We start from the raw sequence: 16,712 nt of genomic DNA, 5'->3' as shown, positions 1-16,712 counted from the left end.
ACGTGGCAGTCCACTGACACCTCCAATTTGGCAATAAAGATTTAATAGAACACTCTGAAAAACAGTTAGTAAAATTAATAAAAAACTAATAAAATTGAGAGAACATCTCCTGCTCTCATCACAGAACTAGTCTTCTTATCACTGAAAACGTATCAGAAATTGTATCAGACACGGCATGACCAGCAGGTCCAGGGAGGTTATTCTCCCTCTGTACTCGGCACTGGTGAGACCGCTCTTCGAATACTGTGTTCAGTTCTGGGCCCCTCACCACAAGAAGGATGTTGAGGCTCTGGAACGAGTCCAGAGAAGAGCAACAATGCTGGTGAGGGGGCTGGAGAGCAGGTCTTATGAGGAACAGCTGAGAGAGCTGGGATTGTTTAGCCTGGAGAAGAGGAGGCTGAGGGGAGACCTCATTGCTCTCTACAACTACCAGAAAGGAGGTTGTAGAGAGGAGGGTGCTGGCCTCTTCTCCCAAGTGACAGGTGACAGGACAAGAGGGAATGGCCTCAAGCTCCGCCAGGGGAGGTTTATGCTGGACATTAGGAAAAAATTTTTCACAGAAGTGGTCATTGGGCACTGGCAGAGGCTGCCCAGGGAGGTGGTTGAGTCACCTTGCCTGGCGGTGTTTAAGGCATGGGTGGACTAGGTGCTAAGGGGCATGGTTTAGTGTTTGATAGGAATGGTTGGACTCGATGATCCTGTGGGTCTCTTCCAACCTGATGATTCTATGATTCTGTGATTCTATGAAAATAAAGTTGTTCAGATATGATTTATCCTTGGTAAGTCTCTCCTGGCTCTTCTGAAATACCTTCTCCTTTTTCTATCAGTGGTGGTTTCTGGGAGGATTTCTCTATACTTTTCCCAGAGACTGAAGTGCAGTTTACTGGCCTATAATTCCCTGACTCTTTCGCCCTGCCCTTTGTTGAAGATATGAGATCTGACACAAAAACACTAAGACTGTGCCTGATATTTTGATTTAACTAATTAAGGAAATCAGCTATGGTCACCTTCAAAATAGTTGCCTTCTGAGTTGACACACCGCTGCATATGATGGTGCCAAAGTTCAAAGCAATTCTGCAGATCATTTTCTGGAAGGCTGTTGAGGATTCTGTTCTTTTTGCATTCACATCATGTACTGGCAAAATAATTGGGTTCCTTTGGGCACTGACTTGATATTTGGGATCTCTTTGCCATAAGCCTTAGTCAGTAATTGAGAAGTTTCTGTTGTAATTGAGAAGTTTCTCCATCTTCACAAGAAACTCTGTTAACTTGCTGTTCAGTCTCACATATCAACGTTTTCTGACTGAGCATAAGAAAACATCTATATTTGAACACATATCCACTTGTACTCAGTGAAGTGATCGCGTTGAGCCTCATGTCACTGTGACAGGTTAGAAGAAGTTCTATAACCATTTCTTTGTCTCTCCCCTCCCACTCTTGATTCCTGAGCTACAGGGTTAGTCTCAGGGGTTTTTTTTGTCAGACATTTTCCTTTTCTAGCCATCAGTGTCTTCTTTAGATGAATGTGATCTGATGAAGAGGTCAGTCACTACAAACGTTCTCCATTTACTTACTAAACCTAAGTTTTGAATGGGACAGTAGAAAATGCTTCCTTTTTTTTTGTAGGAATTCCTGAGCATTACAGGCCTATCTTTTGACTATACTTTAATAGTCAGTTGGAGAGGAAACAGTGAATAGTGACCAGTGTTGCTTGATAAAGTTTTCAAAGTTAATTAACATCCAATGAGGGTGCCTTCATGGATCTGCCTACTATAAACTTACTGGTTTATGTCAGATGAGCATCACTCAAAATATTTGGAATCGTCAATACCCAAAAAAGTAACTTATTCTAGCAAGAGAGATATTATTCTTATGTCCAATAATCTTCAGACATGTCTATTAATATTTTCTGCTCAGTATTGATTATCTTTCCCTCTTTACAGATTACTTCTAGCACTATCCAAGAATAATTTCTAATCAGCCAAATTAACAAGGCTGTTGATAGTACTGTTATTTCACTGATAGATAGCAGTCAGTGTGATTGCTTATATAATGCATTATTATAAAGTAAACCTTGATTTGTTGCAGATTGGTTCACTGACCTCAGATGGGGATAATAATAGACTTCTGTAAGTAGGTATGCTGCTATAATTGAAACAAGTTCATTAAGACACATGAAAAACTTAAGACAAAAAGTGGGAATTTTATAGAGAAGCAGTATCAGGAATAGAATGCACAGAGTATTTCATGATACTTTTTATAGACTCTTGTAAACATTTATTAAGTTGTTATCTCCCCATCAGCCAGATCTAATGCTTCCTCCATGCGAATCTCAGAACTCCAGTGGAACAGGAAGCATATAGACCTTTCTTGTGGCCTGCTTTAGTATGTTTGTCTGCTAATTCAACTAACTATATTACATGTAAATCTTTATATGTAAAATGTATACTTTATTTTTTCCAACATGAGTTGCAAATAATCAGAAGAAAGTCCTGAAATAAATAGTTAATTCTTTCTGCTCTTTCAGCCTTTTCTTCCATTGCTAGGTTCAACTTGCATTACTGGTAGTCTTAACTATATCTGGTTTTAGTATTTGTTTCTTTACTATGATAGAATGGATTTATTTTTTTTTTAGTCAATATGCATTGAATCAGGTATAGGAATGTTCACTATTAGAAATATGTTTTTAAGATAGAATGAAGACTGAAATCATTTGGATTATCCTTTTTAACTCCTTTGATCAAATTTTTGTCAGGTAACCGAGTTAGCAATACAATACTAAATTCCAGAACCTCTGTGACCTTTTTTTCTTTTCTTCTCCGATGACAGCCATTTTCAGGGTATATATTCAAAATTTTGGTTTTCCTTGTCCATTCTCTTTCTGTTTCAAATTAATTCTTCATTTCACCATGTGTTTTGTGGTTTTTTTATGCTGGTGGAAAGTATCTATTATTGTGTAAATTTTGACATCCCGCAGCAAAACTACATTCTTCTGTTCTGGTCTAATCCAGAACATAATTTTGACTCTTTTAAGCATACAAAAGTATCCTTATAATTTCTGGAATATAAGACTCTCAGAGACATGGACTTTCAGAGTTTTGGTTTTTTGTTTATATTCCTTCCATAGTCAAAATGAACTAAAACCTTCTACTTATCTTGTCAGCTAATCTAACAATTTGGAGTTAATTCAATGGTAGTCAGATTTGATCTCCAGTTGTACTTATAATTTCTGGTTTCACATTGAATAACTTATTTTTTAAATGTTGATAATTTCTTTAGTATTTCCATGACATGGCACTGACAGTGTATTTTCAAGTGTTTTCTTGTTTTACAGTATGTTGAAAAGCAGCATTATCCGTACTTCATTTATGTCCAAACAATTAGAACACCACAGATCAATAATTTATTTCCTAAATTTAGTTGGAGATATGGAATGATATCCTAAGCAGCAGTAATTAAAATAAAGATTATATAAATACTATATATTATATATATAACATAAATAATTTTCTATAGTTTATAGAAAATATAACACTTTTTTATAGTCTGTTCATCACTGTTTGAGAAATTATACCTTTAGTATATTTTCTCTTCTTAATTAATATAATTTTATCTTTACAAGTGTAAAGGAAAGATTATCTCAGCAAAGATTGATTACATTTTCTAATGATCACTAAAAATATACTTATTTTCCAGTATTCAACTCAGGATGTTTGCTTGTGTAAGCTTTGGGTTTATCAACATTTGACAGGGTTGCCACTTTAGTCACTATGGATTTGTTACTGAGGAACATGCAATGTCTACGTATTTCAATAGTTCATAACACATAGCTTTAACGGATATAGAATCCATGCTAATCAGATCCTAATTTTGTATCTGTGAGATGAGCAAAGAAATAAAGAAGAAAGGGCCATTAGTGTTGACAGGGGAATGGATTTTTTTGTCTTTAAATATTATAGAGAGGTTTTGTGATTTTTCTCTTTGTCAGATAATAATGCTCTTCAAAAGCAAACTAGCAGAAAAGGGTGGTCCCTACTGTTCTGATGTGATTGACCCTTATTTTTTGGAAGGATATCAACTAGAGGATTTCAATTGCAGTATTTAATAATAACCATACTGTCTGTACACTTAAACATTATCCTTAGGACTGCAGCATCTTGCAGTACCTCAGACACAAAAAAAAGGGCAATTGTAATTGCATCTTACAGCTCTGCTGAAGTTCCTTGCACAGTATGTAAGAGAGGAATATATCCTGTTTTGCTACAGTTACTTAAATCTATTTAGTAATCAGAATAATTTTCCTAAGAGAACCTATGGAAAAAATCCATCTATGTTAAAACAAGTTATTAAAATAATGAGGAACTTCTTGAGAATACAGCTTCTACTGCCAGATTGTCCGTTATAGTTTTGACTTTATTGTCAAGAAGTTCATTTGAAAATTATAAAATTAACCCATAAACAAGCACTGAAGTTATTAAGTGTTGTATTGTAGAAAGAGCATTCATAAACTATGAGATTAGAGTAAAATCCTAGCATAGATGTTAGTTTTCTGGCTGCTGCTTATTTTAATTAAAATAATTATAAATAGAAGATTTTAGAACACCTCAAATGAGAACACAATATCCCTGGAATTTTATCTCTGGTACCAAATTACAAAGAATAAAAGGAGGAAAACTGTTTTCCACAGTATTCACTGATGAGTATTGGTAGAACCAAGATTGTAGCCTAATGAATTATATTCTATGTAGATTTATCAAAGATAATAATATATATTATTATATAGCTATATATATATTATTAAATATATATGTATTATTTATATATATTATTAAATAGCTATAAATAATAGCTTCTGCATTAGAAGCACGTAATTTGGTGTGTATTTTCAGACACAAAACACAGAAGCATGTCCATAGCTACACTGTTTTATCCCCTCACTCCTCCTGAGATCAGGCTTGTGACTAAATTATTATCAGTTACGCATATTCCAGTCACAAACAGAATAATACATGATTAGCTTTATAGTTTAACCATGCTGTTATATAAAAGACTGACTTTATTTTACTGTTGTCCACATTTCACATTTAAATAGACTAATTTATTTTTCTACCAAAACCACCAAGATGTCCAGAACTCTGTCTTGCCCCCAAACAAAGGAAGCCAAACATTATTTCTTTTCAAATGAACCTATAAACACACTTTCCTTCAATTAAACTGCCATACATTTGAATCTGACCTTTATTATTACACACAGGGCACTGTATAATGCCTTCTTTTTTTTCTGAGAAGGCAAAAGACCTATAAAGGTTTTTTCCCTCCGACTAGTACCATTTTATTATGTTTCAGCAACTACTTAGTTTTCCAAAACCAGTGGCAATGATTCAATACAGCACTACTGAGCCCAGGAAACTGGGACGCTATAAAATGTATAACATGAATTTATAAGATCTGAAGATAAGCAAATCCATCATCTGTGAAATATGAACCTTTAGGAAACTGGAAATTTTATTTTTGTGTAATATTAATTTGGGCCTACAATTTGTTGATGATGTTAAAAGAAATCACACATGCTAGTCAATACTTAGAAGGAAGAGCTCTAGGAAAAAAATCAAGTACTGCAAATGTAGTTCAGAGTGATCATTAATATTTTTGTTAAAATTTGGTATTGATCAATAAAGGCACTCTGTATTATTGGAGCATATCTCCTATCATTCTGTAAATAAGTTCTTTACTGACAATGATCTTCAGAGATTCCTTAGGGTTTATTGTAGCATCAACGAAGCAAGTAATAATGTTCTGTCTGGTTTATGTTTTATAAGAAGTGGATAAGACAGATAACAGCTGTATAATCTTGCAGTCCCCTGAATATTGATATGCAACTGAAGTTTTGTTATATGATATACAACAGGGCTATTAGATGACAAAGAAAAATTTAGGGAACAGCAAAACTTAGAGCCTTGAGTTAAGCTCTGAAGCAAGTGTGTTTAGAGGGAACACAGACACCAAAATATTTCATTCTATGATCCAAAAAGCTACAAGTACTCTGAACTGGAAGTGGCCTGAACAAATAAAAAGGAAATACAAGGATCAAGTCTGTGTCTGAAAACTCCATCCTGCTGTATTATTTTCTGCTCTTTATGTCTATCTTCACACTGTAATTGGAAGCTGATAAGATTTGATTTGGATTTAGAAAAAATAATTACCTGTACTTTAGTTCTCCTCAAGTGTGTTATTGTTCATGACATAATTAATAATCTATTGACCAGAGCTGTCCAGAAATCATGAGTGATATAATTTTTTTTAATGGAAAATGTGCTTTAGCAAAACATCTATATAAAACGTGGTAGTTTTTTTCTGGAACTTTTGTATTCCTAATGGCACTTATAGTCAGAATTAGAGAAGACAGTACAAGGAGAATAAGATCCCTCTCAAAAATAAGTAAAAGATTTTTCTTGTTTATGTCAGTTACCGACTGAAGAAAAACAAGGAGCTGAATTTGGACCATTTATGGTTCTGTGGTTAATATTGAGGATGCGATAGAGATTTGATTCATTTATCTAAGTACTTATCTCTGACTGTGGGCAGAAGTCTACAGCTGTCTACAGAAGAGTTAAAAGCATAAAAAAGTCTAAAGCAGTACTTATTTCAAGTACACTACCACAAACACAATGCTTTGTGGCTCTCAACTTGAAAGATTTTATTTCCTTATACAGATTAAGATATCTTTGAAAACCTGAAAAGTACCATGGACAGGAAAATTTTTCTCACCTAGGACTAAATAGCACAATATTAAATGTGCTACAGACTTCACAAAGCAAATAAGACATGTTTCCTGCCTGGAGAAGCATACAACTATAATTTTAAACAGTGCAGAACAAGTAAGCACAGCAAATAGTTGGGGAGGGTGTGAGCTGAAGAGGGTCACACTAAGAAGATTAAGTAGTTACTTAGGTTTATTTCATGCGTATCTGTATAGCATCATTGTTTCACTTGTATATAATATTTCTAAAGCTTCTGTAAATATTCCAGAGATAGCTGGAGAGGTAGTGAAAAGGAAAGAGGGAAGGATGTGTTTAAGATTTAGCAGAAGTGAAAGAGGTGGTGAAGGAAATCAATTACATACAGAAAACAATGGTCTACATATGTGTGCAAGCTTTATTGTTTTTCTGTGTGGCCTTGAAGCCAATGAAAGATATTCAGATAGTGTCTAGTGTCATCTGTGCGGAGGCACTTAAATTTTAAACTTTCTCTTTTGTTAGGTACCTAAACATAGCTCTGCTGAATAGTTCCAGAACAACTGTTTTAATAAGCATTGACGACTTATTGTAGTTAGTCAATGGAGCATGGGAAGGTCCTTTGTGCTGTGTGAGGGTAGGTGCTCAGACTGTTGACCAGAACTCAGATCTCACCTCCAAAGGGTGGCCACTCATTAGAGGAAACATCTCTGGACCAGACATCTGCTAAGGAAACCCAGGCCACTGGTCCTAAATGCTTTTTTTTGTAAGGATACAGACCTGGTTTAGTCACCCTTCAAGATGAACCTGGAAATTGTGACAAAAGGATGTATAAGTCCAGGGTGCTCCTGAAGACAGAATAAGATGAAGTCATCTGAAGTGTTTAGGCCAGACAATAAGCCCAGGGACTTGATCATTTCTGAGAGGTTCAACTGTTAGATAGTAATGCAGTTTTTGGATGTTCTTTCATTGTTTTTCTTTGACTGTGCTGTAGAGCTGTAGATCCTGAAATTAATCTTGACCTAGCAAGATAGAGTCTGTGGTTTGCTTCTTCCATTGCCTCACCGCCAGTAGCATTGGACATTAAATATAAATACAGAAGAAAAGAAAAAGAGGAAACAGAGGGAAACAAAGCAAGCAAGCACATAGAAGAGGTGACAGTCAATGAAGCTATAAAGCAATATCTCTGGCTGCACAGGATCTTTCTAATTCTAGCCCACCAAAACCAGGGATATCTAAGGAGATTCAGGAATATGAGAATAATGTTTGCTTTACGTCTCCACTTTCCCTGCTGAGGTAACTTGGGCTTCAGCCATTTTCCCTTTCACTGCCTCTAGCTGGCCTCATCCTCATTTTCTAATAACAGTGGAATTAATCCCCCTTCAGTTTTTCTTGTATAAATAATTCTTCTTAACTGTTTTGAATCTTCAATTCTGATTTAAAAACTCAGACTGAGAAAGTTTACAGTTTGCTTCATTATTCAGAGGCCTTTCTAGAAATGAAGAAGAAAAGATTCTAAAACAGATCAGTTTTCCATTTCTCCCATTTTATCAATGTACACAGGGAAACCCATATTTGGGTAAATAATACTGATACTCTCTGTTAAAGCAATAAGAATGTTATGCAAAAAAACTTGGTGTAGGCTATTTAGAAGGAAAATGTAAATAAAAGCTATAATAATAATCCATTTTTTTAAGTAACACTCAATTGTTTATTAATATTTAGGTATGGGAATAAAGGAATGCCAATGAAGAATTAAAGATTGTCAAGAATTTTAAAAGCACTAAAGAGCAGATCATACCAAGGAGACACTTATATTGGATATATCAGCATAGTTGTTTCACCAAAAAGGGGGGGAAATATTTTCTAACACAACAAATACTCTGTTTCTCCGAGTTGTGATTCATATACAATATTCATAGAATCATAGAATCATAGAATGATTTGGGTGGGAAGGGACCTTTACAGGTCATCTAGTCCAACTGCCTGCATCGAGCAGGGATACCTTCAACTAGATCAGGTTGGTCAGAGCCCCATCCAATCTGACCTTGAATGTCTCCTGGGATGTGGCATTCACTGCTTCTCTAATCCAGTGTTTTACCACCCTCAGGGAAAAACTTTCTTCCTAATATCTAGTTTAAACTTCTCTTCTTTAAGAGAAGGCTGCCCAGGGAGGTGGTTGAATCACCTTCCCTGGAGGTGTTTAAGGCACGGGTGGACGAGGTGCTGAGGGGCATGGTTTAGTGTTTGATAGGAATGGTTGGACTTGATGATCCGGTGGGTCTCTTCCAACCTGGTTACTCTATGATTCTAAAAGTTTAAAACCATTTTTCCAATTGTTACAGGATCTGCTAAAAGATTTTTCCCTGTCCTTCTTATAGCCCCTTTTAAGTATTGAAAGGCCACAACAAGGTCTCCTTGGAGTCTTCTCTTCTCTAAACTGAACAACCCCAACTCTCTCAGCCTCTCTTCACAAGGAAGATGTTCCAGGCCTTTGAACATTTTCGTGGTCCTGCTCTGGACCCACTCCAATAGTTCTATGTTCTCTGTTTAGTTCAAGAATATTTGTTTTTAAAGCCTTTGATGTATTTAATAGAAGTCAGGATACATTGACTGCAGGAGAAGTCTAAATCAATGTCAAGTTCACCTTCATTAGAAGATAGTAATTTTAAATAAGTCTTCTTCAGAGTCTTGACTGCTCTTTAGTATTTTACTATCCACATTTTTTCTGTTCAAAAAGTGGATTGACTAATGTTTAGAAAGTTCAATAATTGCTTAAGGACTGAAATCAGTATATTTTATAAATTAAGCAAAAAGAACTTGACTAGTGCTGCAAAAATTAGGTTGTACATGTATTTTTTACTCTTATTTCTAGCACATACTAATCTTTAATTACAATTGTAATACATTATTTCTTTAATGCAGAATATAATGAATTTTAATAAATCCCGGATTCACATCTGTAGAAACAAATTTTTCAATTATTCTATACTTATCACATAATAGTCTAAGAATTTTTAAAGGTTCTGATACATTTGAGTTATCTTTCTTCATTATCTGTTGCTGAGTAAGAGCACAAAATATGTAAGCACATTGTAATCAAAGGGAAAATTCTCTGTCTTCAACAAGTTTGAGAACAGATCCATACTTAGTGTATGTTTTACAGTATTTCTTTTCAACAAACATAAAACCCTTTCTTAGTTTTGGTTCAGATTTGAGCTATGGCCAGCCTGCACATTTCTGTAGTCCCCAAGGTACATTTACATGGGTTTAGTAGCTAATACAGCAGTAGTAGCGGGCAACTTCCATGAATCATTACGTAACTACTTTTGCTGATTGATATTATTCCCATATGGCTCATTTTGCTTATAGAAGTTTAGTGTATAGTTTTCATGTTACTTGCTTCTAAGCTAATTAAGTGTTTAGTTTTTGAATACTAATCAGGAAACTAAAGTTGTAGAAAAATGGGACAGGATTTTTTCATTAATATAGTGAAGATGTTGGTGGTGCTCCTGCAATAACTTAGAAATTTCTATTTAATCCCTGAGTTAATTTGATTTAATAGGTTCCTATTCATATCTAAAGTTAATGGTGCCTTTAAGACATTTAAAGGGGGTGGAGTTATAGAACACACTTTTGTAAAGACGTTACACAACTTGCACAGGAATCTTGTGCCTTATTAGGTTTTTTGATTGATTGATATCCCTTAAGTTCAGAAATTATAACATAGTTCTTTTAGGTATCTACAAAGTCAGTTACATTAAGTTCCTTTTATAGACACTGGAGAGATTATGCTGATTCAATGCAACTATTTTAGATGGAGAATTTTTTGTATATAAAAGAGGTGTTGAATGACTAGTTCTTGTCAGGGAACAGCAAAAGCAGAGTAGCTACATGAGGGTCATGGAAGATGACCACAGTACAGGCAGGACAATTAATGCACTGACAAGGGTATTAGAGCAAGGCAGAGGTGTTTGCAAGAACAGGCTCTGTTCAAAGTCTGGCAATCATCAGATAAAGTGAGGTAATGTGCTGGGTCTGACTTCCAAGCAGCCAAGATAAGACCTTTATTTTTTCTAAAAAGCATAATTTAGAAAAATAAGAAATTCAGGCCTTAATAGAGGAAAGAAGAAGCAAGTTTTATTGCTGAGTAGTGTAATACATTATAATACACATCCATCTCATATCCTGGGTATTCTCGAAAATGTTTCAAAATATAATTTCTCTGTCAGTTCTTGTGCAGTAAGATCTGAATTGAGTATTTAGTCCTGTGAAGAAGCCCTGAAAAACAATCTCTAGAAGAATCATTCTTCCTCTTTGGTCTGGTAAATGGGAGAATATGTAATTTGCTAGATCTAAGAGTATCTCTCATGAATGTCTTGATACTTTGTTCTGTTCAACAATATCCAGTATTGAATCATTATGCTTAGCAGTTCATGAAGAAAATGGGGTAAGACCTTTTCATTTCTCAAACTGTGCTTATTAGATGAAGCATTACAGCTTGTGAAATCTTTGTGTTAAGGTTTTTGCAGTGAAAGCTGTTGTCTGCCCATTCCTTGGTCTGATTGTGCAAGGGAGATGTCTGTGTGCATATAAGTAGATAATCATCTTTCCTTCACATTTCTTCATAGCCTTTATCCAGAGAAAAGTGGAGAAAGGAAGAAAAAGTATTTGCGTTAATTTGGCAGGCTTAAAATAATTCTAGAGCAGTACGCACACTGTTAAGTGTGTGCCATTTGTGTCTGTGGCATGTATTGCTGAGCTATGCAGAGTGTATTGGTTTATACAAAATAGTCTAGATAATATTTTTGTATGAACCTTTTCCCCTAATTGATTTACGTGATAATTTTCAGAAAAAACTACTGTAACGTCATTGTCTGTTTGTAATACTGCTGAAAAGACTCTAATTTGAATAAATTAAACACAGCTAACAATAAGCAATTTCATTAGTCCTTTAAGTCATACTTGCTCTTTTAAGTCATCCTTGCACCATACACCTTCACAATCAGTATTCGCTTCCCTTCCCCTGCCTGAAATTACTCACAATTCCATGAATACAGGGAAGTATTCTATCTGACTGCATCAGATCAAGAATTTAATTTACTGCATTTGATTTTTGTCTTCTAATTTCAAACTATCTTGTAGAATACAGACTTGTCTTGACCTTTGGCTACTCATTATGTGACTCCTATTTGGGAAAGAATGGAAGGCAGTGTTGTGTTTGAGATAAGCATGAAAAGTTGTAATTCAATATGGACCTTTAAATAAGAATTAAAATCTAGGCAACATGATGATAACTGATAAGTGTTGTGGATTTTTAGTAAATATTCAGTGTCAACCTGTGATTTAAAAGTTCCAGGAGTTTTGCTTTTTTTTGATCCTCAGGCAAAATGAAGTCCCTGCACATCTCCCCACCTTACAAAGGAGAGACTCTTTTAGAGTCTTGGTGAAAGATCTCTGGGAATTTAACAGGTTACATGCTGGTTATCTTTTAATGATATTACTCATCTGTTTTGCAAATATCTGAAAACAACACAGAAAACTAAAATTATGTGTAAACATTAGGAATAGGTTGATCAGGTTTTGTCCCATAAGAAGTAACTGTATGTTTCCAACTGATATAAATTCAGCTCTGTGCACTACTCCTTGACAGCCATATCTTAGTACAATGAAAATCCAACGAAAAGTGTTACTCCAATAATCCATTTTCTCTTCCCTCTAAATTGCAGGTTTTGTATTTCCTTCTCTTTTAATAAGCTCTATTGTTCTGCAGAAAATAGAGCTTAAATGAAAAATGTCTTTAACTAAAGATATTCAAGTCTGTACAAAGCATGTCTATTAATTTGCTTTTAAGACAAAATACCGCCAAAGAGAATCTGATAGGTTTTTGAGTTGAGAACTACTTAAACTGGTGGAGTATGCAGTTCTATACAGACATTTTCAGCAGCTTAGAATTGAATTGGGTTATATAGAGCATACTAGACCACATCTCTTATGAAACAAATGAAAGCAGCATTTAGTATGTGACTGTGTGTAATGCACTGAGTATAGTTTGTGTCCACTGAGGCCTGTGGCTCTCTATAAGACTGTATATTTATTTACTGACCAAAACTGTAGAAACTGCTCTAGAATTAGTCATGGGTCTCTTCCTAAATTTGTCTCAATCTATGGACACTGGAGACAGGGACTAAGCGCCTGCAGGTCAAGAATTAAGGAACAGAATCTTTTATCATCATGACAAGAAAACTCCCTTTGCCCAGGATGTGCAAGACTGAGTTCCTAAATAAAAAGAGTGGCCAAGATGCTAGCAGTGGAATAAAGTTGGTACCATACAAAGTCCTAATGCCAAACAGGCTCAAGACAGACTGCTACTGAGCCTAAAAGCAGACATTCTCAGTGTAGAAAAGTAGAAAGTTTGTGCTTGACTGTTTGTGTTCTTGATTCTGCCTGCATAGATCTTGCCTTAGAGGAGATTTTTGTATGAAATTGATCTGTCTAGGATTAAAAAAGCTAGAATCATAAGATATTTTCCAATTCCTACACCTGCATTCTATTTTCCATAGGACATAGGGTAGCAGCTTTGCTAAAGCTTTGTGTGTGTTTCACATAAAAAGCACCAAGAAGTTCCACAACCAGATAGCATAATATGAAGTACGGTCAGTCTTTGCACTGTTCATTCATGACTCAAACAATGTAGCTATGCCAAACATGATATGGTATTCCATTGCATAGGATATTGTTTATAATCATTTCTATTCCCACCATACACTCAGGGTCTACAAAAAAATAATAAAAATAACCCATTCTCTGATTAGAGAATTATATGAGCAGGTTTTATTTTAAAAAGACTGTTCGTGTGTTTCAAATGTTAACTATTGTTTTTACTTATCAGCCTTACAAGATCAAGGCTCCATTATTCAAAACATTGTGTGAATACAGAGCTTAAATAAATTATAGTCTGTATCAAATAATTTGCAAATGAAATGATGCAACTCAGAAGTAGGTCTTCTGTTTGCTCATTGGGCATAAAAATTTTAATTTCAAATATCATGGAAAGTCCCTAAAGTAGAATCACATCTGACAGAAATCTTCCCTTTCCTGTAGAATGCTAAGATGGCTGACTTCTAAACATTACTTGTACCAGCCAATAGTTTTAGAAGAGTAATTCTGACTTTCTGATGGGTAGCAACAAAGAGGAATAGCAGAGCTTAGGTTTTGTAAAGTTCTTTAAAAGTCTTTTTTTTTCAAGTATTTCAAACACCTGAAGGTATTACAGATTAAGTGAAGAGGCTGATTCTGAAATTTTAGAATAAAATCTAAGAGAGAAGAGAAAATGGGAATAGTACCTGTATCAACTGTCAAGATCAATCTTCCAAATTGCATCACCTCATTTGTGTACTGTATGCCCATATTGATCGAGCTAGTGTGTTTTGAATTTACGTTAGTAGGAGTGTAGTCAGTTAGCCAAGAAAATTATTATTCCCATAATAGAATTTATTAGAACACATTTAAATATTGTGAGGATTTCTGGGCCCCAAAATACCTGAATAAACTTGAGCAAGGTTCACAAAACTGTTTGGAGTCCGGAGCACAAGATTTGTGAAGAGAGGCTGGAGGTGTTTGGTGTGTTTTAGCATCAGGCAAGAAGGGTTTTCCTATAAGGCAATTTTTAGTAAAAGAAGCTGATCAAAAAAATGGAATTGTGCTTTTTCCAAAGGTATGTAGTGCTTTATACTTTGAAACAAGGAAGGATCCAGTGTAAGATAAGGAAAGAAAACATTATTAGAATAATTAAACACAGGAGTTGCCCAGAGAAGTTGTGGAATTTTTATCTTTGGAGGTTTTTGATACCTGACTGGACAAACTCATGTTCTGAATTAACATTTGACATTACCCTAAGTGGGAAAGCTGGATTATATGACCTCCTGAATGAACCTAAATTTATTCTATAACTCTGTGAATGGCAATTATTTATGGAGATGGGTTAAATAATAGTACACACAAAAAAAATAATGCAAGTGTCTGTAGTATAAGATTCTTGCATCAGGCTGTCTAGTAACAGACATTAAAATAAGATAGGATAGTATTTATCCCTAGTAGTCAAATTTTGTTTTCATTACTTTCTTTTCTCTTATTTTTTCTTATGCATTTTTAGACATTCTGAAGTATTTGTGAAAAAAAAAAGACATTCTGTATCCTATGTTGTGGACTGAAGAACGAAAACCAGAAAATTCTAAAACTAGAGGCTATTTCTTGGTCCTAGACTGAGTCTAGGACTCAAATTGCAGTGTTTCATATTTCTTTTGCCAAAAGCCAACTCCTGTGTCAGGTTATTAATTCATTTCTTTACAAACACGGATTATTTTTCTGCCCTTCACAGTATTGTCAAAATAATTAAACAATATGAGCTACCAGAACAGAAAAGTAAATTTATCATTTTGTAGTTTAGACTGTTCAGTAATATCACAGACACTAAAAATAATATTTACAGATTGATATTTACTTTAAATGCCTAAAATATATTTTCTTTATCTATCAAACATTGTCCTCACAAGAATAAAATATTTTCCAATTTTGTTTTCAAATATCTTTCAGTAAAAGAATATAAAAATCTGCTTCTATTTCACTGATTGCCAAGTTTCTAAGTTTTGTTGGTTTGATGACAAAATAACGTGAAAGAAAGATAGTTAATGAGGTGGAAACTTCTGATGTTGTTTTACTACAATGTAGTCAAAGAATTCAGGTCACAATGTTTAATTAGAAGCCAATCAATTTCTTTTGAACAGCATGTTAGTATTTCTTTGGAGAATAAAATGAAATAATTCTTTGTCAAGTACAGTTCTTCAAGATGAGAATTGTTTTAACATTTCATTAAAAGCATAAAAGTGTAACATATGATTTTCTGACTTTTAATGTGTTTGAAATACTATTGTAAATAAAATTGCATTTTCTGAAGTGACAGATGTGTTATTCAGATAGCTTTATTATATGACAGATTAAAAAAAATCTTTCATAAAAGATGCCTATCTCAAGGTTCTTAACAGAGTGGCTTTAATCATTTGAGAAATTAGGAAAACAAATTAATATTTATCTATTAATTAATTAAGCTTTAATATTATTAATGATTGCGCTGGTTACATTTTACTGTGTTCCAGCATTTTTCTTTTTTTTTTTTCTCAAATATGTTATGCACATTCATTAACTTGTATTCAATATCAAAGATTTAAAGACAAGATTATAGCACAAAATAAAAGCCTGTATCAACAGGGTGTCTCCAAAGCCAGACATGACATTAAATCTCTTATTTGTTTAGAATTATTTTGCACACTGGAATTAAAGCTTAAAGCTGTACAAAAGTACATTGAGGAAGAGAAAGAATTCCAAATTTTTGTTTCTGAATGGAATGGTTACAGAAATTACCTCACTGCAGGAGGGTCAGACTTTATGATCTTTAAAGTTCCTTTTCTACTTCAACCATTCATTCTATGAATAATTTACCTAGACATGTTTGCTTGTTTTAGCTATACTTCATAAAAAAGTATTTAAATATGAACCAATTGTAATGCACAGCCATGTCATAATAATGATTTTAAATAGACTGATTATATATAATCTGCTTGTAATCTATTGCCAAGCTTAGTTAGTCATTATTCTACTATCTTTATCTACCTGCCTTTGAGATAATTAATTTCATTGTCTTTTTCTTTTCCCTCTTTTTTTTTTTTCTTTTCTCAGAGCCTGACCCTGCAAGGTGCTTGTGAGTGTCCCCAACTTCTTCTGGAAAGCCTTTCCAGGGATGCTACTGTGCACCTCACAGGACAGGATGCAATTCTTTTAATTTGCTATAGTATTTTTTCTGTAAATTATAGTCACATCATTTGGTGATTAATGATGCCACTTTTACTTCCAACTATTTATTTTCTGTTATGTTAATTATTTGTAATTTCATTGAGAAAAATCTTTTGCTTTGATGTATTT

At 34.3% G+C, this 16,712-nt stretch overlaps 1 protein-coding gene across 3 annotated transcripts in view; it reads left to right on the top strand.

The window, feature by feature from the left end:
* GRIK2 (glutamate ionotropic receptor kainate type subunit 2) overlaps window positions 1-16,712 on the top strand; it is a 394,676-nt gene that overhangs the window by 290,072 nt on the left and 87,892 nt on the right. The gene's annotated exons all lie outside the window — the stretch shown is intronic.

This window comes from Phaenicophaeus curvirostris, chromosome 2 (genome assembly GCF_032191515.1).
Source record: "Phaenicophaeus curvirostris isolate KB17595 chromosome 2, BPBGC_Pcur_1.0, whole genome shotgun sequence".
Classification (NCBI taxonomy): domain Eukaryota; kingdom Metazoa; phylum Chordata; class Aves; order Cuculiformes; family Cuculidae; genus Phaenicophaeus; species Phaenicophaeus curvirostris.
This window is presented reverse-complemented; position numbering and strand designations above follow the sequence as displayed.